The sequence below is a fragment of the Aedes aegypti genome, chromosome 2 (assembly GCF_002204515.2).
Source record: "Aedes aegypti strain LVP_AGWG chromosome 2, AaegL5.0 Primary Assembly, whole genome shotgun sequence".
Taxonomy (NCBI): domain Eukaryota; kingdom Metazoa; phylum Arthropoda; class Insecta; order Diptera; family Culicidae; genus Aedes; species Aedes aegypti.
Genome location: NC_035108.1, coordinates 43,733,342 through 43,760,809, shown reverse-complemented (window position 1 = coordinate 43,760,809; position 27,468 = coordinate 43,733,342). Strand labels below are relative to the sequence as shown.

The 27,468-nt window shown below is 38.1% G+C and overlaps 1 protein-coding gene across 15 annotated transcripts in view; it reads left to right on the top strand.

The window, feature by feature from the left end:
• Window positions 1-27,468, top strand: part of LOC5577064 (calmodulin-binding transcription activator 1) — a 616,782-nt gene that overhangs the window by 323,543 nt on the left and 265,771 nt on the right. For 2 of the 15 annotated variants that reach the window (XM_021840673.1, XM_021840672.1), the window contains exon 1: window positions 18,577-19,747. The exons of 11 other annotated variants lie outside the window; for them this stretch is intronic. The gene's annotated coding sequence lies outside the window, so the exon portion shown is untranslated. Of the gene's footprint in view, window positions 1-18,576; window positions 19,835-27,468 lie in introns of those variants that run through there. 2 more of the 15 variants (XM_021840674.1, XM_021840671.1) reach the window with 2 other exon arrangements.

The window sequence follows — 27,468 nt, the reverse complement described above, 5'->3', positions numbered from 1 at the left end:
CAAAGCTATGCTGAAGGTTTGTGGTTCGATTCCCGGCCGGTTCAGAATCTTTTCGTATTGGAAATATTCTTGACTTCCCTGGGCATAGGGTATTATAGTACCTGCCACACGATATACGAATTTAAAAATGGCAACTTTGGCAAAGAAAGCTCTCAGTTAATAACAGTGAAAGTGCTAATTAAGCACTAATTGGACGTAATTGAACACCTAAGGAGCTTCTGGAAGAATGCAAATTATTCGGACAGAAAGCTAAAAACAAATCCTGGAAAAATATTTTCAGCAATCCCATGGAATTTCACTGGGGAATTTTCTGTAGGATTCTCGGGGAATATTTGCTAGATAAATTGCTAAATTGACTATTTTCAATGCAATATTTTGAGAAACTGTCAATGAAATTGTCAATCAATAGCAACTCTACCAACTGATCAATAGCAACTCTTCAGACTTCTTCCTAGGGAGCTGGATGCTATTCTTGGATCATTTGATTCACTTCGGCAGTGGGATTTTTTGAAAGCTACAGAGCTCATATTTGGCCACAATATACGCCTTGCTGATGCACTTCTTATTGCAAAAAAAACTCCCCTACAGTCAATCTCAAAATTTTCCAAGGCGCTTAATGGACCTGTTACTCAGCCAACAATTTTAATCAAGATGCATTTTCGACTCCACTTTGCTCACTATGACGGAAAAAGGAGGCTGGATGTCGTCATGACATGCAAAACGGGTGTTGAGGTTGTGTACAATGATCGTTTTGGAATGGAAGTCCTGGATTCGCCAATGTCAATTCATTCCAACTAGCATTTACATCGCCAGACGGATAGCAACGATAATATACAAACGGCATTCTGTCTTATGGTATTTGTTTTACAGCATGTTTCTATTTCGATCTTTTAACATGATAAACTTTTCGGTCTAATAACCCTAATATTACCTCCTGATTCTACCCCATTACCACGAATCCCATTACCCCGAATGCCATTACCCCCAATGCCATATTCTCGAATGAACTATAACTCCGATTTTCATTATTGCGGGGAAATTATACATTCGGAGTAATGGTATTCGGGGTTATGGTACATTCGGTGTGGTGGCATTCGGGATGATGGCATTCGGGGTACTGGGATTCGGGGTGATGGGTTAAAATCTTACTTCACAATTCTTTCGGCGAAACGAATGTTTTGATCAATCAGATTTCGGTCTAACCGTCTGCTCAGAAAGCACAATGACCGACTGGAAATCATCGAATTATCATCGATGTGTCCTGTCGTCTCATCTCATCCCTGAAACGAAGGGGTTTCGCCCCCCAAAACACAAGTGTGCGGCAGTGAGCCAAATTCCCATTTATTGAAAAAGTTTTTTTTTGATCTATGAGTGACATAAATAACGAAGTAAGAGCATGCTAGAGGATGGTAGCCGAAAGAGGGGGAATCTCATATCATAAACATATTGTCTCGTTTTCGTCCCTCTCCTGATGTGGTTGGTGTGGCTGGTAAGTCTTCCCCGTTTCCCAGCCACTTATCCTTTGATGGAGTTTTTTCGACATGATGGGGACCGGAGATTCCATAAGCTGCCAGGAATGCCATCAACTAAATCATCCGAACTTTGCCCTTCTTGCCTGTTTTGGGTTGAAGATTTAGAGGTTCCGGAGGGGAATGTTCTTTCCTTGGATCAACAAGGTGTGTGACATATGTTACGATCATCTCAAGGTCTTCACCCGAATGTGTTTCCATAATGAGTCGTTATTACGACATGTAATTTCGGATGACCGGCAGATAGGAGTTTTCAATGAGATTCTTTTTCCGTGCACTATGGGTTAGACAACGGAATTCCGTGACAAAATTCAAAGTACTTTGAAAATGGAGAAGAGGAAATTGATAATCATATGGCCCTCGTCGAATTATCTGTGTGTAGTACTTTCTTTTAGACAGAGTTCTAACTTCATAAATTGCAATTTAATTTTGTAATAAATCAAATGAAATCATTGGTAAACAATCACAACTCAACCAGACGGATGAAACAAGATTAAAAAGCGAGTTTCGCTCATACGATAAATAAAATTTTTAAACGTTTGTCACAAAATTTTGTTTTCAAGCCTATAGTGCCGTGTTTATCTTATCGCTAAGATGCTTTAACTTTTTAGTTTATAAAGCAAATATACTCGATTCAGATTTTTGGGTCAACTTTGCGGCTATCTCTTATCGCGCTATCTTGTGTTATTTCACCAAAAGCCTATCCTTCTACCGGGCCTATTTTCAAGATTGATGCCCAAATGAAGGCCGATAATTGTTTTCTATTATCAAGCTCATCAACGCCACTAACGTTGCTGCGAAGAAGATAACAGCTCCAGCTCAGCTTGAAGGATAGCAAACAATGTTTTCGGCATATACTTGTCAAACCTTCAAAATGCCTCTCCAATAAAATGTGCGCACTGTTCCACACGAGACAGGCGAGGAAAGAACAAAAATTGCGTAACATGACATCGCACACCATCAGCAATACTTCGACAAGGATGCGTGCACTCGGTAGTGGGTGGCGTATCTGAAGCAGACGGAAACGTTCCCACCATATTGGCGTGATTTAACCCTTTCAAGACGGAGTGGAAATATTGGCCATTAAAATAGGTAAAATACGCTGTTTACCCATGGGCAATTCTCGCTGAAACCAGGCCGCTATTGGCCAAATTGGTGGACCCTTCGTATGCCAGCTTGCTAAACAGTTTGCGAAAAAGCCCATTGTTTGATAAATCTTAGGTATTTCTTCACGTGATATGTCTCATATTTTACTTGAAACACATAGCAAACTTAGTGACATCGTATAGAAAAACGAAAAAGCTTTCATTTGAAGCTAACGGCCGTTTTTATTTGGCCGCCATCTTGATTTTTTTCAGAAAAAAAAAACGTTTTTTTTTACCATTAGCGTTCCGCTCGTTTTGAATTCTAAGATCATCATTAGAAACCTGAGGAAAAACTGAGTAAGATAGGCAATGGTATCTACCCTATGAAATGAACGATTATCTAAATCATGTTCTACGATTTTGACGTATATGACGAGTTCAATCAATGCAAACCTAATTTTTTGATAATAAATCTTCGAGCTGTTTAGTAGAATACCTATAAGTAGATGAAAAAACCGAATTTAGTACTATACCATTTAATTCCACTAGAGTTTGTATCCTTTGACAGATACGCTTATTTCGACCTCAACTGTAAGGCCGTCTTCAGTGTCGTGTACTAGACTCGACTTCATCTACTTAATTATTTTTTGTACAATAATGAAACAAGTTTTCAATCGTTGGTTATCTCTTGAGTCGAATGAAGAAGAAGAGTATTAATTTATGTGAAAAAAATCTGGCAACCATATTGGAGTAGTAAAAATTTTACTACTTAAAATCAAGATGGCGTCAAAATCCAAGATGGTTGCCAGATTTTTTTAATGAGTATTTCACCTTGATAGCACTTGATAGAATCGCTCCCATAATTAATGTATAATGTAACATCGATGTTTCAGACAATTTTGAATAACCTAGAACATCCCGTACCATGGGCCGAAAAAAGCGGTCCTGGAAGGGTTTAAACAATTGGGAAAAATCATCAGTTATTTGTCTAAAATCAAAACGCAAAAATCGCATCAGGAACGCATCAAAAATACCTTCATGGATTCCAGACTGTTCCCTCTGAAATTTGGATAAGTGGCAAACGGTGGATTTCTATAACTAACCAACAACGCTGATGGAGCTTCGACACACAATAAAAACTAAAACCCCATTGCCCGGCTTCATTGCCAAACGCCTATGATGCTCCCCTTCAAACAGAATAAATCGTTTACATTCCGTTTTGCGTTTCCAGAGATCCCTCGTCCTCGTCGGGGTTTGCAATGAATGCAAAGCGAACATTTTATTGCACCCAACCCTTCTATTCCAAATCCTACTTTTCCCCCTAAAGGCCTCCACGGTCAACTTCAAATGAATTCGGTTGCTTCTGAAGCTGATAGTGATAGATAGGTGAAATGCCTAAATTGCGTAAACTATCCCTTGGATTGGTTCACTTGAAGAGAGGGTGAGCACAGTTTCATTGGCAGCCAAATTAACAAGCATTTAAAATAGCAAATTTATATGTTTTAAACAAAAATAGTTATAAAAATAAATGTATATAAGCAATAGCAATATCCACAGAGCATTTTTAGTAAAAGAACGAATAAAATATTAATAAAAAAGTATATTTTAACTAATCGATAAATCGTGCGGTAGCTTTTTGCAGATGATAGGATGTTTGATGATAGATGATAGGTGCTGTGATTGTGAATATTCAATTACGTTATGGTTTTAAGGGAGATTTGTCATTTGGTTTGGAAGCTTTTTCAGAGTTTCGGATTTCAAAATAAAATACTTTAAAAAACCAGTGGAGGTTGTGTACAAGACACGACCGCATGACATTAACTACGCCATGTGATTTGCTGCATTTGAATTTAAGTCAATTGTCATAATTGTAACCTTCCTTTAGTTATAATTCAGAATGTAATGGTTTGAGAATTTAGAAACAGTGAGGAGCTATCCGTTCGGAGAAGTGTCCAAGTCATCGATATCGTCAACGCCACCGTAAATTTCAATTTGCCGTATTGTCAATTTTTCTTATTGTTGGCATTACGTTCTTACTGGGACAGAGCTTCCTTCTCAGCTTAGTGTTCAATGAGCACTTCCACAGTTATTAACTGAGAGCTTTCTTTGTCAAAGTTACCATATTCGCATTCGTACATCGTGTGGCAGGTACGATGAGACTTCAAGCCCAGGGTAGTCAAGGGAATTCAAATTACGAAAAGGTCCTGGACTGACCAGGAATCGAACTCAGACGCCTTCAGCTTTGTTTTGTAGCCGCGGACACTAACCACTCGACTAAGGAAGGCCCCTATTGGAAATTGTCAATTATTCATAACAAATCAGATATCGTATGATACTACGAGATGATTTAAGAGATTATAGCAAGTTTGTGATACACACATTAACAAATATTACACAAATAACTTTTAAGTACACATTTTTTTGCCCTGAAAAGGGCCGATTAAATTGTTGAATTCGAGTAACACGGACACATTTTGACGGCGTACAGGTTGAAATCCTCCTCGCCCAATGAGGTTTGCGGTGTCGGCTTTTTCGGGGTCTTCTTCATCGTGGCGGTCTTTGAAACTTGGTGGGGTTTTGCTCTCCTCCTCCTTCTCGGATGCCAGCCACAGATTCTCGGGATTACACTTCACTTTTGCCAATCTTGCAATCATGCCGACATCGCAGTTGTAGTTTCCGCCGATGAATTTCTCGATCTTCTGGAGGGAGGACCCGTTCCGTTTGTTCAGGGCTGCGATAGCGGCCACAACTATCTCATTCTCCTGTGGACTGCTTTCACTTCTTCTTCTTCTTGGCGGTGGCAATGGTGATGGCTTTGGCTACGGACGGCATCTTTTCTTGGTCCGTCGACGGTCAGTTTGATTTGACCAAAGCAAGACAAACGGGAGGGTCCTTCGCTATCGATGTCTGTGTCTGAGAAGCACGCCCGGTCAGAACAAGCCGATCTGTTGCCTGCTGAGATGCGATCCAAGCGGAGAGTGAAAAGCAAATGACGTCATTTTTTTCTCTAGCACCCCTATTTATAGATTTGCTTGAAATCAACGTTCTCCTTTAAACCAGTTGTTAAACTATTCGAACCTATATGTGGAATTCAGTAAGTAAACGACATGAACCTTTGATGCCTTGTCTTTCGATTGAGATGCTAATCAAAGAATTTTGTTAAGCCAATAAAAAGTTATAAACGTTCAAAATATTCCATGCCAACGTACACTTTTGGTTTTGAAATTCTAATTTCACTCCTGTGTAGAGAAAAAAGACGTAGTCCTACGTCAAAAAAAAAAACCACATTAGGTCTGAAAAATCAAACAGTTGCCAATTAAAACTGTAAAATCAAATTGATATTTAACATACACTTTTGGTTTTGAAATTCTAATTTCACTCCTGTGTAGAGAAGAAAGACGTAGTCCTACGTCAAAAAAAAAAAACAAATTAGGTCTGAAAAATCAAACAGTTGCTAATTAAAACTGTAAAATCAAATTGATGTTTATAAGATTTTGAAAACTGCTTTCGGGATTTCGTCAGAATATGTCTATTAGTGCTGATTTGCGGTTTTTTTTTAAGATATGGTATTCTTATATGCTGATTTTCAATTTTTTTATTTTGAATTTTTGCTATTAGCTTTCGCAAATGAATATAATCTTAAATACTATTTCGGATTTTGCCTATTATTACCCAACTTGTTTCGAATTATTTCATTTACTGTGTTAAGACAAACTAGTGATGGTTATCCCATTCCTATGGCATGATAATATTTCTCCCGGTTTGATTGGCCCCTCCAGCTCTGGGACCGAGAAAGGAAGGGAAATAGGGTCCGGGTGCCGAAATCGAGTTAAATTCGGAAATTCTCCAAATAATATGTAAATATAAATCACTAAAATGTTTAGCCGAGCAGGATCCTCTCTGATGGTGATGGTTCCGTCCCCTCTGGACGAAGTGTGTGCGTTCTAGGTATGAGAACATATACGAGGCTCTCATTGCCATCCATAGTCATAGGTTATTGGGTTGGATAGTTTTCGGTGTCCGGTTCGGTTCGATTCGGGTTTGGGGCAGTTTGTTTTGATTCGATGAGGGTATTGCCGTTCTACTCGGAATGGATAAATGGGGTAAGAGGGCTGAGGGGAGTAATCAACAAACATATCGTTTAAATGGTAGCACGGAGTTTGTTTATGATTCGGTGATGGGAGCCTAAATGCAAAGAATCACACCAGGGTTGGGTTAGTTATGAGGGCTGGGAGATGAATGGGTTCTGCACACTCGCAGGGTTGCCAAACTTCAATTGCTCGGACCATTTACTAATTTAGCCATTTTTGGCTGTGAAAGACCACCTCACAGGTGACCCATAATTCATGGTGTGATGCGGCTCCATGCTTACTGTGCCCAGGGATGAATGGTTAGAGGGGTCTTAATAAACCGCTAACGGAGCCTGTGAAGTACCAGGGCGCACTCCACAGTATTATGACTTTCCTGTGCTATCCGGAGCATTCCACTAGAGTTTGTATCCTTTGAAAGATACGCGTATTTCGACCTCAACTGTAAGGGCATCTTCAGTGTCGTGTTGAGGTCAAAATACGCGTATCTGTCAAAGGATATAAACTCTAGTGGAATTAAATAATGTAGTACTAAATTCGGTTTTTCATCTGCTTATAGCTAAACAGCTCGTTTATTATCATGTCTCTTCATGTGAGCCAGCATGAGTACCAATCTGCAAAGTAAACCAAATGGATAAACCTAGCACAATGGCTCTTCACAGAAGTTCATCTACACCGTGTCCAGTATATTCTCATACAAATTCAAGATAACATTACTTTGCGCTTGTCTAACTGACATCATTGGTGATAATATTTTTTGAAAGTGGTTAAAATACTGATTCACTACAGGAAATATTTTGGAAATATTTCAATTATAAACTTATTTTATCAACTTAGGAATTTACGAAAAATATTTCCAGCGGCACGCTCATAGGCAGAGCCCAATTTCAATCTGCAGTTATCGCACATATATTTATCAAATTTTATCAATATTTATCTATTCAAAACGCAATATGATTAACTTAAAGTTTCTGAAACTTTTTTGTGAATGCTCTGATTTTCACTTTGTAAATCAGACCAATATGAACAAAAATTCATTTTAAGTGCAAAACACGACTTCAATGGACATTTCATCACTTATCATAGCAATTATTTTTTCTTATTCATAAAACAAGCTATTCTACGTTAGTATAATACTACCAGACTACAATGAAATACTACAACATTGGATTATCCTACATTCAGTAAAGTTATATCAAAGAAAAGAAAAAGTGTATGAGAATATATTGGACACGGTGTAATTTGTTGATTTACCAGCAATTGAAATTCATTAGTACAGTACAACAGAATTGATGGCAATACTTCCCTCTATCCCCCACAAATAGATTCAATCAACACCGACTGAGTAGGTGCTGATGAGGATACATTTCTGTGGCTTTTCGGTGCGTTCTCCGGGCATTCATGTTGTGAGTGCAGGGACTGATTATTTAGATTTGCCTAATTTTCGAAGTTGGTTTGTCCACGCAGGACTACGGTCAAGGTAGTCGTCTCTCGCATCGGAAAGGGGGGGTAGCACGGAAGGGTAATGGTAAAATAAATCAGTGCTCTGAATTTGGCCAAAAGGGTCTTTTATTGGGGTCGATGACAAGGCTGTCCGAGTTCATACGGGAAAAATATTATAATGTCCTAGGAAAAGGATAACCATCACTAGTTTACCCATAAACAGCCAAAAATACAATCGTAAACATGAGCATGAGCATGAGCATACACTGAGGCAAAAATACTTAGGTTTTCCATAAATCAAGACTTATGAACCAGCCAAATTATGGTTTCATTGCACGCTTAAAAAATTCGAAAATGGGATCATAAGTTTCATAAGTGAGAGCTTTGAATTCTTTAACAACAATTACTTGAAATATTTATCATAGCAATCGCTAGAAGAAGTACTCCGCTTTCAATGTTGGCTACAAGTTAATCGTAAGCAGATCACATGTTATCAAAACATGTCAATTTTAGAGCACGCCTCAAATAAAAGGCGAATAATACTATCGATTGATATTTTGAATTAAGTTATAATCATTGCGTTTATTTCCGAATTTCATTGATTGACTTATGAAATTTATAACTGAAATTTTTCACCAAAATCGTAAGTAAAACTTAAAAATTTCAATAATGATCGTTGTGGCGCCAAATCATAATTATTCCTTAAGAAGTTATTAAGTTTTTTTGCCTCAGTGTAGATGACCGTACAATAGAGCGCTGCATATGACGAGCCTAACCTCACTTATTTGACAGCTGCTGATCCTGTTGTTTACGTTTTGGACTTAGTCGTTTTTTTCCATCATTTTTTCATCTTCGCATTTCTATCACCAGCATGCTGATGGTGACGATTTTCCACGGTAGGAAGATAGAATAATAAGATCCGTGGGTATCTGATTTGACTTCTCCTCGCAGCAAATTTTCACGAAATTAAGAATGATTCGAAAAAAAGTACTAAGTCCAAACTGTAAACAACAGGACCAGTACCTGTCAAAATTGATGCGTGACGTCACAGTGCAGTGGAGTATTCGTAGTTGCTATTCCGTGATGGACCAGAACAATCGAAGTAGCACAGGGAATAAATAAATGGGGCTTGGGATTAGCTTACCACAGACAAACAGACGTAACACTCTAATTATTTTCATCGCACAGCAGAATAGCGCCCAATTCTAATATTTGGTAGTTGGCTGACGGGCCACTCGTGGCGCTCGCATCACTTTTGTTCCAGTTTGACGTTTGCTCACTACCGCCATCTAGTTCGCGGTTGGCCAAATGAAGTGTTTTTAGTATTGGGCGTAAATGTTCACGTGACTATGTTTTAAAATGATAATTGTTCTAGCAGTTACGTCTGTTTGTCTGTGAGCCTACCATTCTTCAATATGCATAAATCGAGAGCTCAAATTTTATAAGTCAATAACGGCGCCGGCCACGTCTTTACGGTCATCGGGGAAGGGACGGAATGTTAGTGTGACTACCGTTGTTACTAGAGACCAAGATCACCTCTGCATCTCCACGGTTGTCATGGAAAGGATATTGGGTTAGTGGGATATGGTAGAGATCTGGGAGTCACCAATGTTTGGTAATGCGATCCATGATATAATCACGCCTAATCGGATTCGCGAAATTATTCGATAATCGCATTGTACGCCGAACAAGTGTTTGTCACTCGCCCACGCAAGAGCAAGCGACGCGATCAATAGATCAAACACTACTAACGATCCGCGGCGCCTTTTCATTTCTTTGAGCGAACGACGCACGACAAGTTTGATCCTGCCCTCATCGCCCGCCCCCGCAGGGGCAAGCGACAAGGTTGACGGATCAAACACTACTCATTAGAAGCCAATACTGGCATTAAAAGAGAAACACAAATTACATATGGTTTATCGCGAAAAAGCTCAAAAACTAGCTATGCAGTTTGAAAGGGCGTACAATTTTAATTTAGGACTCACTAGTTCTATTGAAAATCAAGTTACTATGGATACGAAAGCATTCTCAATTAAGAAAATCGGAAAATTCTAGGAAGACTACACATCTCACTTTCCTGAGTTACCTCAGAGAGGAATTCCAAAAAAGTTTGGATATTTTTCTTCATAGTTGCAAAAATGGAAGATTTTTCCTAATGCTTCTAATGACTACTTATTGTATAAAACACATAACATTCCCTTTCTTTAAATGCTTGCTAATTTGGCTGCCAAGCTCATATGGGTACGGACTTTCCCAGAGCAGCGTAGAGTTAGTCGAATCGTTTGCCCGAGATCCAGCTGTTTGGGGATGAGAAAAATGGTCCGTCCGAGAGAGTGGAAGAAATTCAATTTCAAATTAAATACTCTAAATTCGATTCATTGCGGGTTGGTACGACCAGTTAGAAATTTTCGTTCTTGAGGAGGTGGTGGAAAGTCAGGAGGGAGATCAACGATTGTTGGTGTTTGAATTTATCGCTTGCTCGAATGAGTCATGAGGAAGGGTATGGCAACGAATTTGGCTGGTAAACTATTTAATTTGGCAACATTTTCCGTACAATGAGCGGCACCATTTATAGGGAACATGTGTTTGCATCGGTCGATTATGCCTAGTGCTAGAGCGTAATCAGTTTTGACGCCTCTGATGGGAATTCGACCGGATTCTCAATATAAATTTTGATTAAAAATTTATTGTCAACATTTTATACTCTAAATATTTTAAATTCGTTCCGGTTGGCACATCGGTGGGATCGGTGGGACTTCGGTGGCGACACACTTCGGCAATTAGTTTGTGATAAATGATTGCAATTTGTGGGAAATTTTGTTGATAGAAATTTTTTGCCAGCTTCATCCCTTCGTCCGGTTGTCGTCTGGTGAAATGGGAATCTGACGCTAAACAATGAAATATTGACTGGGACAGCTTGTTGACAGAATTATGTGGTGCGTGGCTTGCAGCTAATAATTTATGAATTTAGAGACTGAAGTCGGGTTTTTTGCCCACCGAACGTGATTGGAATTATGCAATTATTCAGCGCTGGTTCCGTGCGGCAGCTAATAATTCAGTGTTCAGTTGAGTGAGCGGAACAAACGGCAGGCCAAACCGGATTGAATAATCTGACCTAATTGTTTGGTTTGATTAATTTGATGGGATTTATATCGTTAGGGTAGGTGAAAACCTTTTTTTTTTTGGTTCGGGAGAGAATAATCTAATCACGATAAACGATCAATCTTTTTTGCAACATTTACCCGTGCACTGACAACCGTTTAATCCTCTCTGCTTGGATATAAGATAACGACCGGGGACAAGCCCTCATTTGAATTTGTTGTGCTTCATGGTCGGGTGCTTTTTATTAATTTTTATAGGAAACACGTGTGCGTGGCCAACATTTTTTTATCACTTGCATGTTATTTTTCGTAACTGTAAACAAATGGTGGTAATTGAAGGTAGATATGTGGCATAGTAACATTCAGATAAAATTTGGAATGATCCGCTGAGGATGTATCTACATTTTATCTCAAACCAGATAATGAAACTTTGTAGGGCAATTAAGTTGAAGCTTTTCGGAATTCAACTTCAATATTCTACCACATGGGGCCTTCTTCAGCCGAGTGATTAGAGTCCGCGTCTACAAAGCAAATCCATGCTGAAGGTGTCTGGATTCGATTTCCGGCCGGTACAGGATCTTTTCGTAAATAAAATTTCCTTGATTTCCCTGAGTATAGAGTATCATCGTACTTGCCACATGATATACAAATGCAAAAATGGCATTTTAACACAGCAAGCTCTCAGTTAATAACTGTGGAAGTGCTCATTTAGCTGAGAAGCAGACTTTGTCCCAGTAAGGACGTAATCCCAATAAGAAGATTCTACCACAAATATTAAGTAGGGAACTTGTGCTCGTTTGTGTTTTCGCACGAGTTAATGATTGTAGCGTAGCTCTATCATGTGAATGTAATCTACTGAATACAAAAGGTTTCATGCTAATTGACTATGTAGAACGGTGAATAATCCACTATGGCTACAACAGGCGTATGGCCAAAACCAGTGCTTCTACCCTATAGGAATATTATTTGAATTTGGCAGAACTATCTTAACTCAAGAGCGGTCGCGCATTCAACCATTGCCGACACCACCTCGCTCGAGCTGTGTATGAAAAGCGAACTTTTTTCAGGGTGCGTGTACTCAGTACACGCATGCGACCGATCTTGGGTTAAACGACCCCTTTAAAGAACAATGTTCAGTGGGGCTCGTAATTGTTACACCATAATTTTGTAATGAAACAAATTGAATAAATAAAAAAAAATAAAAAACTAGTTTAAATGACCGTTTACAAATAATGGCACATATCTCTTTAAAGTGAGCAGATAGAACCATAGCACATAGTTCAGATTTTTTTCTATTAACAAAATTTTGCACAATTTTCTAGAGACTTGATGTCTATGTTTCGAATGAAAGAAATCAAATTTCCATCAACATACAGGACATTACATCAACATACATCGCTGCATATACTTCTACATGCATTAATCATATAAGCGCACAAAGAGCTCAGCTGAAAAGTGACTGTATAAACGGAATTTGAGTTGAATAAGCTGTTATTCAGCTATCAATGTTACTTGGAAAGTTCGTCGAAGTAATCTCAATTTTAGACTCTAAAACCAATATTTCAAGGTCAAAAAACTTTCGATCATGAATTCGGGCTCTAGGAAGCTCACTTGTTCCTTTAATTATTTCCCTAGAAATCCATCAGAATCTCTGATTCCGAGTTTTTTTTTTAATATAACTTAAGGTAGTTCTCCAAGAACCGTTGCGATCGCACAATTTGTCTGCTCAATACTCACCTGATACTGGCAAACTGATTGCATCTGGTAAGATAAATTAATCTTGAATCAATCGTCAGAAAGCAAACATGAATTGGAAACTTCAAACAGCTTCTTTTAGAAGCCTGAAACAACACCTCTTGGAAGTCTAAAACAACTTATTTCGGAAATGTGAAACAGCTTATCACAGAAGCTTGAAAAAGCTTCTCTTGGAAACTTGAAATAGCTTCTATCGTAAGCTTGAAACAACTTCTTGGAAGCCTAAACAGCTTCTTTTGGAAACTTTAAACAGTTTCTTATGGAAGCTTGAAACAGATTATCTTGAAAGCGTGAAACATCTTCTCTTGGAAACTTTGCACAGCTTCTCTTGGAAGTCTAAAACAGCTTCTCATGGAAACTTAAAACAACTTTTAATGGAAGCTTGGAAAAGCTTCTTTTGAAAGCTTAAAACAGCTTTGCTTGGAAGCTTGAGACAGCTTCTCTTGTAAACTTCAAACAGCTTCTCTTTGAAATCTGAATTAGCTTCTCTTGGAAACTTCAAACAGCTTCTCTTGGAAGCCTGAAACAGCTTTTCTTTGAAACTGTTAAGCTTATCTTGGAAGCTAGAAATAGCTTCTCTTGGTAGCTTAAACAGTTTCCCTTGGAAGCTTTAAATAGCTATCCATAGAAGCTTGGAAACTTTAAACAGAGATAAGCTTTCTAAGCTTCTTGGAGTAAGCTTCCTATGTTTCTGGGAGAAGCTTTCCAAGATTCTGAAAAAAGTTTCCCAATCTCCTAGGAGATATTTCCCAATCTTATGAAAGAAATTTTTTAAGCCTCTGGACTTAGGCTTCTCTTGGAGAATCTTCCTAGCCTTCTGATAGAAGTTTCCCAAGCTTCTGAGAAAAGCTTCCCAATCTTCTGGGAGAAGTTTCCCAAGTATCTGGAAGAAACTTTCCATGCTTCTGCAAAAAGCTTCTCAAGCATCTGGGAAGAACTTTCAAGCTTCTGGGAGAAGCTTCCCAACCTTCTGGGAGGAGCTACCCAAGTTTCTGATAAAAGCTTCTCTAGCATCTGGGAGGAACTTCCAAAGCTTCAAGGAGAAACTTCCCAAGATTCTAGGAGATGCTTCCTAAAGTTCTAGGTGAAGCTTCCCAACCTTCTGATAGAATTTTCCCATGTTTTTGGAAGGAGCTTCCCAAGCTTCTGGGAGAAGCTTCCCAAGCATCTGAAAGAAACTCTCCATGATAATAAATCTTCGAGCTGTTTAGTAGAATACCTATAAGTAGATGAAAAAAACGAATTTAGTACTATACCATTTAATTCCACTAGAGTTTGTATCCTTTGACAGATACGCGTACTTCGACCTCAACTGTAAGGCCGTCTTCAGTGTCGTGTACTAGTCGAGTCTAGTACACGACACTGAAGACGGCCTTACAGTTGAGGTCGAAATACGCGTATCTGTCAAAGGATACAAACTCAAGTGGAACTCTTCATGTTTCTGGGAAAAGCTTCCCAAGCTTCTGGGAGAGGCTTTCCAACTTTAAAATAGGATCTTTCCAAGTATTTGGGAGAAGTTTTCCAAGCATCTGGGAGAAGCTTCCCAAAATTCTGAGAGAAGCTTCCCAAGCTTGTGGGAGAAGCTTCCCAAGCTTTTGGGAGAAGCTTTCCAAGCTTCTGGGAGAAGCTTCCCAAGCTTCTGGGAGAAGCTTCCTAAGCATCTGAAAGAAACTCTCCATCTTTCTGGGAAAAGCTTCCCAAGCTTCTGGGAGAAGATTCTCAACTTTAAAATAGAAGCTTTTCAAGTATCTGAGAGAAGCTTTCCAAGCATTCTCTCCTAAGCTTCTGGGAGAAGCTTCCCAAGCTTCTGGTAAAAGCTTCCCAACCTTCTGATAAAAGCTTCCCAAGTTTCTGGGAAAAGATTCTGGGAGAAGCTACCCAACTTTCTGATAAAAGCTTCCCAAGCTTCAAGGAGAGACTTCCCAAGCTTCAAGGAGCACTTCCCAAGCACTTGGAGAAGCTTCCTAAGCTTTTGGAAAAAGCTTCCCAAGCGTCTGGGAGAAGTTTCTCAACCTTCTGATAGAAGCTTCTCAAGTTTCTGGGAAAAGCTTCCCAAGTATCTGGGAGAAGCTACCCAACCTTCTGAGAAAAACTTCCCAAGCTTCAGGGAAAAGCTACCTAACTTTCTGATAAAAGCTTCCCAAGCATCTGGGAGAAACTTCCCAAGATTCTAGAAGATGCTTTCTAAGGTTCTAGCTGAAGCTTCCCAACCCTCTGATAGAAATTTCCCAAGCTTCTAAGAGAAGCTTCCCAAGCTTCTGGGAAAAGCTTCCTAAGCTTCTGGAAGAAGCTTCCCAAGTTTATGGGAGAAGCTTTCCAAGCTTCAAGGAGAAACTTTCCAAGATTTTAGGAGATGCTTCCTAAGGTTCTATGCGAAGCTTTCCAACCATCTGGGATAAGCATCCCAACCATCTGGGATAAGCATCCCAAGCTTCTGGGAGGAGCTTCCCAAGCTTTTGGGAGAAGCTTCCCAAGTTTCTGGGAGAAGCTCCCCAAGCTTCTAAAAGGAGCTTCTCAAGCTTCTGGGTTAAGCTTCCCAAGTAATTGGAGAAGCTTCCCAAGCATTTGGAAAAAGCTTCCCAAGCTTCTGGGAGAAGTTTCTCAACCTTCTGATAGAAGCTTCTCAAGTTTCTGGAGCTTCCCAAGTATCTGGGAGAAGCTACCCAAGATTCTAGAAGATGCTTCCAAGGTTCTTGGTGAAGCTTCATAACCTTCTGATAGAAGCTTCCCAAGCTTCCGAACTTCATGAGAAAAGCTTCCCAAACATCTGGGAGAAGCTTCTCAAGCTTCAAAATATTCTAGAGGATGCTTCCTAAGGTTCAGGTAGGAGCTTCCCAAGCTCCTGAGAGAAGTTTCCAAAGCTTCTGGGCAAAGCTTATCAAGCTTCTGAGAAAAGCTTTCCAATGCTAATGTCAATTTGATACAGATGTTTTACAAAATATGTAAATTTAAATACTACAGGAAATAATTCAAGTATCTTGTTGATATGAATGCTTAAAGTTCATTTTTCTTGAAATCACTAAAAGAAACACTTTGTCCAGCCCAAGTACGTCAAAAATGTCTTTGGGCTTCGTGGTCTTGCGGTTAGCGGCATCAGTCGTCTAGGCGTATTGTGCTACGGGGTGTGGGTTCGATTCCCACTCCAGTCGGTGAAAACTTTTCGTCAAACGAAAAATTCATCACTGGACTATTGGGTGTTTCGTGTTGTCCGTTGCCTAATGTTAGTGATTGTTCAGTCTGTGCAGCTTCCTATGTGCTGAAGATGGCGTAAATTGTCTTTTAAATGGTCTTCTGACTTGCATAACAATAAAAGAATTATGAAATCATTATAATATTCAACATATTTTCAGTATCAGCAAATTTATCGTTTTTATATCTCCTTGAATGACAATATTCGACAATTATTAAAATGGTCAACTTAAAAGTAGATTATAATCGTTAATGTGAAATTATATTGCGTTCATTACTGGCTTCTGTATCAGTTTTCACTCAACTACGTCAATCGATACACTTTTGGTCCTTATACAGATTCGTTTACGTTTCATTTTAAATCACTTGTTAATTCTCAAATTGAAGAAATAAATTTCAGAAATTTTGGATAAACGTCAGGCGATCCTGAAAAGGCGTCTTTATCCATTCATAAACTTTAAAATTTGTATATGAAATTTCAGAAAATTGTATCACTTCTATTTAACTGAAACATAAGGTAAAAAGGTGATGTTTTTTCGGAAACTCAGGAGAACTTATATTTTTTCTTCCTTCTAAGGAAATTTCAAAATGAAAAGTGTTGATAAAATTGTGCGTTAAACCAAATACCAACTATAATAGTATAAGATGCAAAATTTCCCTACAAGAAATTCATCGAAACATATTTGCTTTTGTTTAGCATACAGCTTAAAAAACTGTGACAGAAAAATCTAATCTCTTTTATATTTTAGGAAACTATTAGTTGCGTATTCCTGTTAATAATAAATAAGGTACAACAAGACCAAATGCATTACATAAGTGTTTTGTTTTTGACAATCATCAAATTTTGCCAAAAATGACTTGTACAAGGGCATGCTTAGAAGTATAAACAAAGACAGATGTCGAATTATTAATTCATCAAATGCATAAGAACATAATCATCTAATAAAATAAGTGTCTTCTACATATGTTTTGAGTTGTCATCATTATTTTCTCACATACTAGCATTTTCGCTCCTTTTCTGGCTTTTTCGCCCCCCAAATTCAGTTTTACGCCCCCTTGGGCTTGAAAATCGCCCCCAGCGGGGCGAATTGATCCACTTTGGGAATCACTGCTCTACACGGTCAATACTGTCGTATACCGCCTTGAAATCGATGAACCATAATCCCCTAGTGGTTACACCACTGCAGTTGAGAGATGAATTATGTCGGGAGATTAATTCGATTTTGAGTCGGTTTTCGGTCAAGGATCTACCCAACCAAGGAAACAGTAGAGTTGGAGCAAGAATCTGGAGCAACAGGAGGTCAGGGGGGCATCTGATACTGTTACCATTCAAGAATCTTTAAAACAGAATTATCAAAAAATGCGATTGGATAGCATTTAGTCAGCTTACAGTGCAATCTTCACGTGCATGGACTCACACCTTTTCGCAGTTGTGACTAATCGTTCAATTTTATATTATTACTGCCACCATCATCGTTGTCGCCATCGTCCATCCACAAACAATTAGCTAGCACGTAATAAGCGTACACAGCAAAAAATATATTGTAATATTACATCATTTTAGCTGCAAAGCAGTCCCGTTGAAAATCTGGTATAAACCTTTAAAACATATAAAACCTGACCTGACTGGTGTGAGAATCGGGGTCTAATAATTGATAGAACCGATTCGAAAATTTAACATAACATATGTTAAGGTTTGACGGGGATTTGAACCATGAACGAATAAGAATTGATTATGATACCTCTCGAAATGGTTTCCTTGGCAATACAATTTCGTTTATATTGGAATGTTTTGATAAATAGATGTGAAGCTTTCCTTAGGCTAGTAGTCAGAGTGCGCGACTACAAAGCAAAGTGCTACTGAAGGTATCTGTGGTCGATTCTAGGTCGGTCCAGGATCTTTTCGTAAAGGAAATTTCCTTGACTTCTCTGGGCATAGAGTATCATCGAGTATCTACAACACGATATACGAATTCGTAAATGGTAATTTTGGCCAAGAAAGCACTCAGTTAATAACTGTGGAAGTGCTCATTGAACACTGAGCTTAGAAGCAGGCTCTGTTCTAGTGGGAACGTATTGGCAAGAAGATAAATAAGAAGATGTATGAAGTTTTTTCGCGATTCTTCCGATTATTGATACACATCCAGATATTACGTCCTCCAGTATTAATTTATTTTTTACTGTGCACACAGTCGAAAACGTATGTCGAGGCGAAGTGGTGTAGGGGGATATGGATACACACGTTTGGATTTGGCCGGTTTCTTTAGATAATTTAGATAAAGCAACCTCTCCTAGAAGCGTACAGTGATAAAGGCTTAAGTAACTCAACATTTTAGCCGGGCAATTTTCCCGTCCATGTATGAATGAGCTGCCGTACAAACGTGGACAATCAGTTGCTCTGGTGGCTTCTTTCTCGGAGACAGCTTTCGCGGTTTTCATCGTCGGACAGGTCGTCGTCTTCGTCGTCACAAATGGATGGTAATCCAACGACAAATTGGAACCACTTTGGAATCGGTTTCGTTTGCAATCAGCAATAAATTAATAACTTTCGAGGATAGATCGAATTTTCGCTTGATGCTCAAGAGTGGGCTCCCTCTCTCTCAGTAGTGGCCAGACGGAATCAATTGTTTGGAGTTAGCCAAAAAGTCGTAAACTCGGTTGATTCGGATTCAGTTTTTATAACCTTCGCATATTCGAATCTGTATCTTTCCATATCTCCCAGGAGCAGTCGCAGCAGCAAAGCTAGTGCCATCGTATCAACGGGTCGAATTTGAATGTATGTGTGCCTGAGTTGACCCATTCGGTCGGAAGAAAATCAAATTCCGATAAACATCGGATTTTAAGGCTTTCGAAGGCAAAAGAATTCCATTTCAAGAAAACTAAAATTGAGTTCCCCAGCTGGAACATGTGTTCTCACGTCTCTCAAGTGGGGTTATAAACAGAACCAACAAATCGAATCCGAAGCGGACAAGTGAAAGTGCGACCCTAAAAATGTCAATTTGTGCGAGAAATGACATCAAATAAAGTACAGTGTCCATTTGGATCAGTGTAAATGCGATAAATAAAGTAGTAAAATAAAAAAAAAAAAACACCAAAAAGCAAATAAAGTGCGTGCAAATATGGGGCCAATCGACGATTGGACTCACGAGTGAGTCACAGAAAAAAAAAGTGTGAAAAAATCTCTCGGTTTATTTGGTAATCGGGGTATGGTGTGCGTGATTCGAACTCGCTCAGCTGGGTCACATCATACCACCATCAAGAGAATCCCACTCGGCAGCGTTGACCAATAAACCACAACAAACAACAACCCTCCTCGTGAATCGTACGACCCACCAACCAACAATGACTACAGCAACAACAACGAAAACGGTACTGTGGTGACAACGACAAGTGATAAAATGAGCCTCCCCTGAAGGAAAAGAAGAAGAGTGAGAAGAAAAAGTGCGCAGTAAGTGCCGAAGAGGGAGGGGACCCAGTCACAAATCAAAGTCGAAGGAAGATAGTCGGCCCCGTTGGAAGGGGAGAGTGGGGTGAGGTTATGTGTGTAAAAACGATGGGTCGGTTGAAGCCAAATATTGTTATTATTATTATTTTTTCTGGGGCGTTCTTTCAGTTGGGAGCATCAGATGATAGCGGAAATGCGCGTAAATGAGATAAAATAAAATAATGGCGTGCTCAATATGGCTTTGGTGCGAGTTTTCCGATGTTGAGGATACACGGATAAAAATCTGATCCGCACACTATGATTTACAAATCATGAAATTCATAAATTGGTTAGCTCATAATATCAGGATCATAAATCATGGTTCCTGGAGTCATAATCATGATTCCTCATAAGCGTAACATCCAGTGTGAAAACACTAAGCGGCGCACTTTGCTTCATCTCATTCGTATCGATCACTCCTGATTCAAGCTGACGAAACGGTTGAGTATTAGAGTACGTGGCTCACGATCGGAAGGTTCTTGGCTCGAATCTAATGTATGCTATTTTTAACTTTTTTTTTTATTTTGTCGATCATAAACGGATGCGCAACTCAGCATTTTTGGAATTTGGATCATGATTCCGAGCAATCAGCTACAAAAACCTAACGCGTGTGTTGCGTTACGGCAATCTGACTCATGATATCATGAGTCCAAATCATGGTGTATTTTCATAAGACGAAAACACGCTGGAATCATGATATCATGAGTCATAATCTTGTTTTTGGATTCTGATTTCTACCCGTGTAGGCCTCTTTGATAAAGGCTTATAAAGCAAATTTGAGGACAACACAAATTTTAGCTGGTTCTGTTTCTTATTTCCAACCCGTTTAGGCCTGAGTAAAAACAAAAATACTAAAACCCTCACCGCTAAGCAAGTACTATTATTATAGCAGATTCCGGAAATTATCTATGCATTCTTACCACCGTCAAGGATTACTACTCATAATATTCCGCCAGGGATTACTTAAGGAAATTTCATAGTTTCTCCGAAGATCCCTCCATGATTTCTTTTCTCTCCAAAAACTTATGAAAATTCCTGCACAAATGATTTAACCCGTATAGGCCTGAGTGAAAGCAAAAATTTTGAAACCCTTACCACTCAGCGAATTCTTAATGGATTCAAATGATTTTTTGCCAGTACACTGGCACATATATCTAGTTTCTAGAACTGGACAGAGGAACGCGGAAATATTCCTGTAGCCAGAGTTATTCCGGTGGGTCACTGAGTCAGGTGGGGTGATAAGGGTACTATGCATTTGTGCCCCTGGAGGTAGACAAATTTCAAGTCACAGATAATTTCCGGAATCAGCCATAATGTGGCCACTATATGACGGATTTTTAAGAAAATTGCATCAGCGTAAACCTTTTGAGAAACGATTGAATTGGATAAATATGAGTTTTGCATTTGATTAATCCTACAAATGAACATTTTCTGGTTCCGGGACGCCTCAAACTTACGATAAAGTGGCAAATTTGTATCTGAACATATGTGCCAAAATAATGGGAAAGCAGCTTAGTCCACAATTATGTTTGATTTCTACTTTTCGAGAATTGAAACGATTTATTTTTTTGATAAACCCTTTTTTTGATATTTTTTTCGATAAACCCTTTGAAAAAAGTTTTCCATGTTCATGGCCAATTTTTTTTTATTGATTATTTTATGAGTTTGTACGAGAATTCCTCCATGGATTGCTCCAGTATACCTTTTAGGATTTCAATCGATATGAAGCATTTACCAAGGATTTTCTTGTAATAGTTTGCCAGGGATTTCTTGGAAAAACTTTGCAATTTCTCTAAAGACCCCTTAAATAATTTCCACCTAAACTTATGGAAATTCTTTCTACAGAAATGAGCTCAAGGATTGCAGCAGTTTTTGTTTTCTTATAATCCTAATAGGTATTTCTACAGAGATTGCTTCAGCGATATCTCTAAGGTTTCTCAAGTTATTTTCCCGATGAATTTGATACGCAATTGGTCTAGGCATTCCTCTGAAACATCATCCAAGTTTTTATTCAAATATTTCTTCACAATGTATTTTTACAGTTGTCCATCAGGATCCTCGAAATGTAATTTTCTTGGAATTATCTTCATGGATTTCTCCGGAATTTTCAGAGTTGCATCATTTGATTTTTCACTATTCTTTTAAAAAAAAATCTTTGACGCGTTTCTCTAGAAATTTTTCATCCTTCAGAAAATTCCTATAATTATTCCTATTTTTTTTTCAAAGACCCCTCATGGACTATTTAAGCATTGATTTTATATAAAGATCCAGTTGTGGTTCTTTCAACAATTTCCAAATGCAATCCTTCAAGGATTTTTTTTTTCCAGTAAATTTTTTAGAGGTCATGGACAACCTTATTTCGCAATATATCAATAAAATCTTCCAGAAATTACCTTAAAAACTCTATAGAAATTTCTCAGGATATTCCTGCTGGATTTTGTTCTGGTTTTCCTTGAGTTTTTTCAAGGATGTTTTGAGAAACCTTTCTAGTATATATCTGGCAATTTCTTCTGACATCTTAACCCTCCCATACCTAAATTTTTGTTTTTGATCTAAATGCCATTTTTCTTTACCCTAAATCGTTCTACAGTATGACCCATAAAAAAATGCGAAAATAGTCATATCATGATATATGGTAGTTTTTACATGGAAAATGTGAATAAAACATAAATATTATTCATTACTTGTATTGTTTAATCTATTTAAACTCAGTTTTTCGTTTTGGACATGATTTTTATCTGTTACTTTCACCTTACCATAGAGAAATTGGAAACAACCCTTTAAATTTTATCATGCAGACGTCGAGTTCAATATCTGTGTGATGAAAGCTTCTAAAACATCAACGATGGTGTGGGAATCTTCACAGGCTTTGTCTCCAGTATACGCCCATATCAAATGATAGAATTGGTTCATACCTAGATCATTGGAGACTTAAACATATTTTCGAAAAAACGGCTCGTTTGGGAGAGCTTTGATTGAACCTTCATATAAGTGTGATAATTGGCTCCGTTTTGCTCAAAACCTATGAGCTAGTATTTATATAAGTAGTCCCTAACCGCAAAAACAAATTTTATCCTCAAAAATCTGTTATAGGCCTCCATATTTATTTTTTATTCAACGTTAGCAATAAATAAAGGCATATCAAACGTATAAGACGCAAATGCCCTCAAAACTTTGACCCTAGCAAAATATTTTATTGCGATCATAAAAAACACGTTTTCTAAGAACTCCTCCATCCTCTGATACTAAACAAACTAAAATTTTCAACAATAAAGTGTGATTTTTGAAGGTGGAAAGTTTATCACCAGAGTATACGACAATCATACGCTGTTTCTAGCTTTGGGCGGACAAAACTTTTGAACTTCTTTGCTTTATTACATTATTTCGGACAGAAAGAAAAATATGAAAACAATTGTCCTGGATAGCGAAGTTATGTCAGAATATACTACAATAATCATAAATTACATTCACTAGCAAAAACAATGAAAATAACGCTTGTGGATGCTAAATTCACGTTCAAACATTTTTCGCATTTTTTATGGGCCATACTGTAAACATGTTTTGGGCAAGATCCATTTTAATTCGAGAATTTATGAGTTATTATTTTTATAAATTTTATTTTTGAACTTACCCATCCTTTTCCGTTTTTTCTTGAAGTCTCTTCTGATAACTGATTTTTAGAAATTTCCTTATATGTGTGCTATAGTCTAAGGTTTAACCCAAATTCATTTTGATTTCCGAGTCACAAAAAAATACACAATTCTCCAGTGTACCCCGTCTAAAGGCGGGTGGGGTTTGGTATTAGAGGGTTAATGGATACTTCCAGAGATTTTATTAGAATTTCTTTAAGGATCCCTCCTAGATGTGTTTGAGCATTCGTCCAGAAGTTTATTTGTGGATTTCTTCAAAGAAGCCTTGAATAATTCCCTCTGAAATCTGACAAAAAAAATTTCAAAACAATTATCCAATTTAACTATGATCGCTTGTAGGAATTCCCCTAGGGCTCTGTCAGTGATTATTTCAGGTTTGCTGCAGCAATTACTTCTGAGATCTCTTCCCCTTTCCAATAATGTTTTACAATAATGTTTCAATGGACATTTTCATGGACAACAATGATCACATGGAGTCAAAGAGAAAAAAAAGAGCTATAACAACTGTTGTTTTTTATTTCTTTTTTTAAATAAGCTGATTAGCTCTTAAAGATTAGCTGTTAAAATAACATTAAATATAGGGGACATGGTACAATTCGAACCTAATAACAGTTGTTTTGGCCATATCTTTTCAGCACGATGAACGGTATGGAAAAATTTATGTTTTTGTTAAAGCCCGATTTCGCGCGCGAAAACGCAAGCATAAAAAATAAACTCACTGACTGAAAAATTGAAAAATCGAGTCAGAACTACCTCAAGAAAAATTTGAATTTTATTGAGAAAAAAACGTGGGTGAAATTTTTAACTAATTTAAAATTTAGTGCTGTCAATCATCCTCTCCCTAACTCGATTTCAAATGGGCCGTCGTGAATGTGAGACATCGAGATAAAAAACAATGTTGGTGGTTTTCGTTATTTTGACATAATATATTTGAAAAAACCATTTTAGCTTTGAATATAGTAAACTTTCAACACATTGAAACCAGAGTTGTTAAATGTCATGAATATCACGTGAGAACGCCAGTTCCCCGAATAACCCTTTTCCCCGTATGCCATTTCCCCGAATGACCCGTTTCCCCGAAAAGTGATCCAGTTCCAAAAAGGAAATAATAAACTTCAGTGTACGCGTGGTGTACTAAAAAACGATTAGCAATCAAAAGAAGGTGATATATGGTCAGTCTCAACTAAACACATATTGCCAAAGATGAAGTAGTCGCTGCAACTCTGAGGAACCACCAATTAACTAAAAAAGGGTGCATATCAGATGACCAGTTTGTTTACCACCATGAAATGTACGAATTTACCACATTTCTGAGTACCAAACACTTTTCGAGGAAATGGTTTATTCGGGTAAACGGGGTATACGGGGAACTGGCATTCGGGGAAAAATAGCCCAACCGCTAATATCATGCATCCCTGTGGAGAAAGTAATCGAAAAACGTTTTTCCCGATGACTTTTCCCGGTTCGCAATATATGTGGATGCTATATTTCGACTAAGAAGGTGCTATAAGTGCTGATTGAAACTTTGCATGAAAATAACGGGTGAAAATGGTGATCTTGTACAGGAAACTGCAAGAGATAGCTTCGAGTCTCGGGACATCAAGTTGGAAAAGTTTCGACTTACATTTTAAGGTCAAAGTACGATATATTAAAAACCAAAGGCACCATCGATCAATATTCCAACTTCTGCCAAGTCGAGAAGACTTTCACGGGGTTGAGCTCTTGAAATAAGATTTGGACCAACACACATTTTGTGATTTTCAAACAAGTTGAGCACAAACTTTGCATAAACATATCAAAACCATATGTCAGATCAAAGCTTAGGTTTGGGGGATTGAATTATAAAGTAACACAGAAAGATTGGAGAATTATTGTCATTCACAGCTTGGGATCAATGCTAACCAATAGTACAGTAGAGCATTTCAAAACAACAAACTATATAATTCAAACGAATTTTCTGAGAGGCGTCAAATTTATTGTGTTAAATCCAAGCCCGATGGTGTGTAGAAAAACGGTACACACGATCTTTACAGTTGCGTCAGTATTGAGAAACGCTTGATGGTCCGAAATAGATCAGGATCTGAATTCAACCAGGTTTCCCTTACAAAATATTCTATAACAGTGGCAAATTTATAACATATATTGTACGGTTGTTACAAAATTATAACACATTTTGTTACATGTATAACTTTGGGTAATAAATAATTTGTGTAAATTTTTCCTCTCTTCTTTTGATGGAATATTTTTAGAGTGTTTTCCACTATAAGAATATCACAATATTTAACATAACAATCCGACTTTTTTTAAAATTTGATCAACACTGGAGTTGAACTCAGGTCGAAATGTCTAATACTACCTCTACCATTGAGGCTATTCAACGCACATGAGTCAAGGGCAGTTGTGCTACTTTTCTCCGAATGTCGGTTTCCCAAATAGCCCATTTCTCCAAAAAGTGTTTGGCACTCAAAAATGTTGTAAATTCACACATTTCATGGTGGTAAACAAGCTGGTCATCTGATATGCAGCCTTTGGCGTTTTTTTTTGGAGTTGCACTGACCTCGTCATCCGTGGCAATATGTGTTAAGTTGAGACTGACCATGAACCAATTTCTTTTGATCGCTTATCGTCACTGAAGATTATTCTTGCCCTTTTTACAAAGCGCATCAGTTTTCGGGGAAACGGGTCGTTCGGGGAAAAGGGTTATTTTGGGAACTAGTGTTCAGAGAAATGATATTCGGAGAAACGACATTCGGGAAAAAGTAGCACCATCGTAAGGTGCTGATATTAATCGAAGCAGGTGTACATTTTACAGCTATTTCTGATTCAGACATCTTTACCACCCCTTAGCTTAGCTGACCTCAGCTTGAGCCGAGTGGATCGATTAAGTTCACAAATTGAACATATGGGCTGATTTGCACTATGGGCTGATTTGCGCGGCTTGTAGCCGCGAACCTCTAACCACTCGGCTAAGGAAGGCCCCAAGAGTTCTGAGTCGAAGTCAGAGATTCATAGCTACATGAAAAGATATTTGGTTCATCCGTAGATGTTATGTCCACACATCCGGGGAAGCGAATAAACATTCTGAAACTTCTTCATCAGAAGAAGTAAAGTCACCATTAGTTGAGCGAATTTCGTTCACTTGGAAAACCTTAGATTTCGAAGCATTTCTATTGAATAGGTTTAGTTGAATTTTCCCTCTGATTATACATCAAAAGCATGTCAGCGAACAATGAAACAAAGAATATCAACCACACACAATCAACAACTTTCCTGGGACATAAGCAAACATCGTTATCACGTGACATTGTGGCTACCGCTGGAATTGAGGGGGTGTCACTACAATTCTACACATCGGGCTTATGTCATGTGCATCCCGAAAACAAGTAGTTTTGCAACGATACCCTGCACGCATAAGCTGTAATTAAATTTCCTCCGTCTAGGTCTAGCTGCTCTCATCGGAAAACTTGCACCAACTCCAACCGTTCGTTCCCAGTTCTGATGTAAATCTTAAACTGACAATCGTTTTATTTATGTATTTACCTGTCTTAACGTTTTTCTTTTCGTTCTTTGTCAACCATAAAGAAGTGGAATGAAGAATATATTTGAAATTTATCAATCTTTTATAACTGTAGTAGAATCTCATAAAATATTAGTTGGAAATGCCAAATAATCAATTTAAATTACCCAACCACTAGAGAGACGTGTATGTCAGATGAGCATTCTAAATCTCAATAAATATCCATGAAAAATGCTTTTCAAAACGAGCCTCCAATGCGTGGGAAGTTTTAACCGACAAATTTTGAAATATTTCGTGTGAAAAGTTTCCCATACAAAGTAGAATGTCCAGAATATGAAGCTGTCCGTAATATGAATCGAAACAGTATAATAAATTTTTTTTCCCCTAGAAAAAAAATGTCGACTTTTCTTTGATTGTTCCGTACAATTAAATTTTAACTTGTATTATCCGGTCTGAACCAAATATTGGTTCTCAGTAACAGTGTTCTTGAACAAATGTATCCTTGAATATGATCAAGGATTTATTTCATTCTAGAACACTGTGAAATGAGCGCCAACTTTAGATTCAAATTGAGTGATAAAAATGAAAATTAAATTGCCCGGAAAACTCAATGGAAAGTAGAATAAA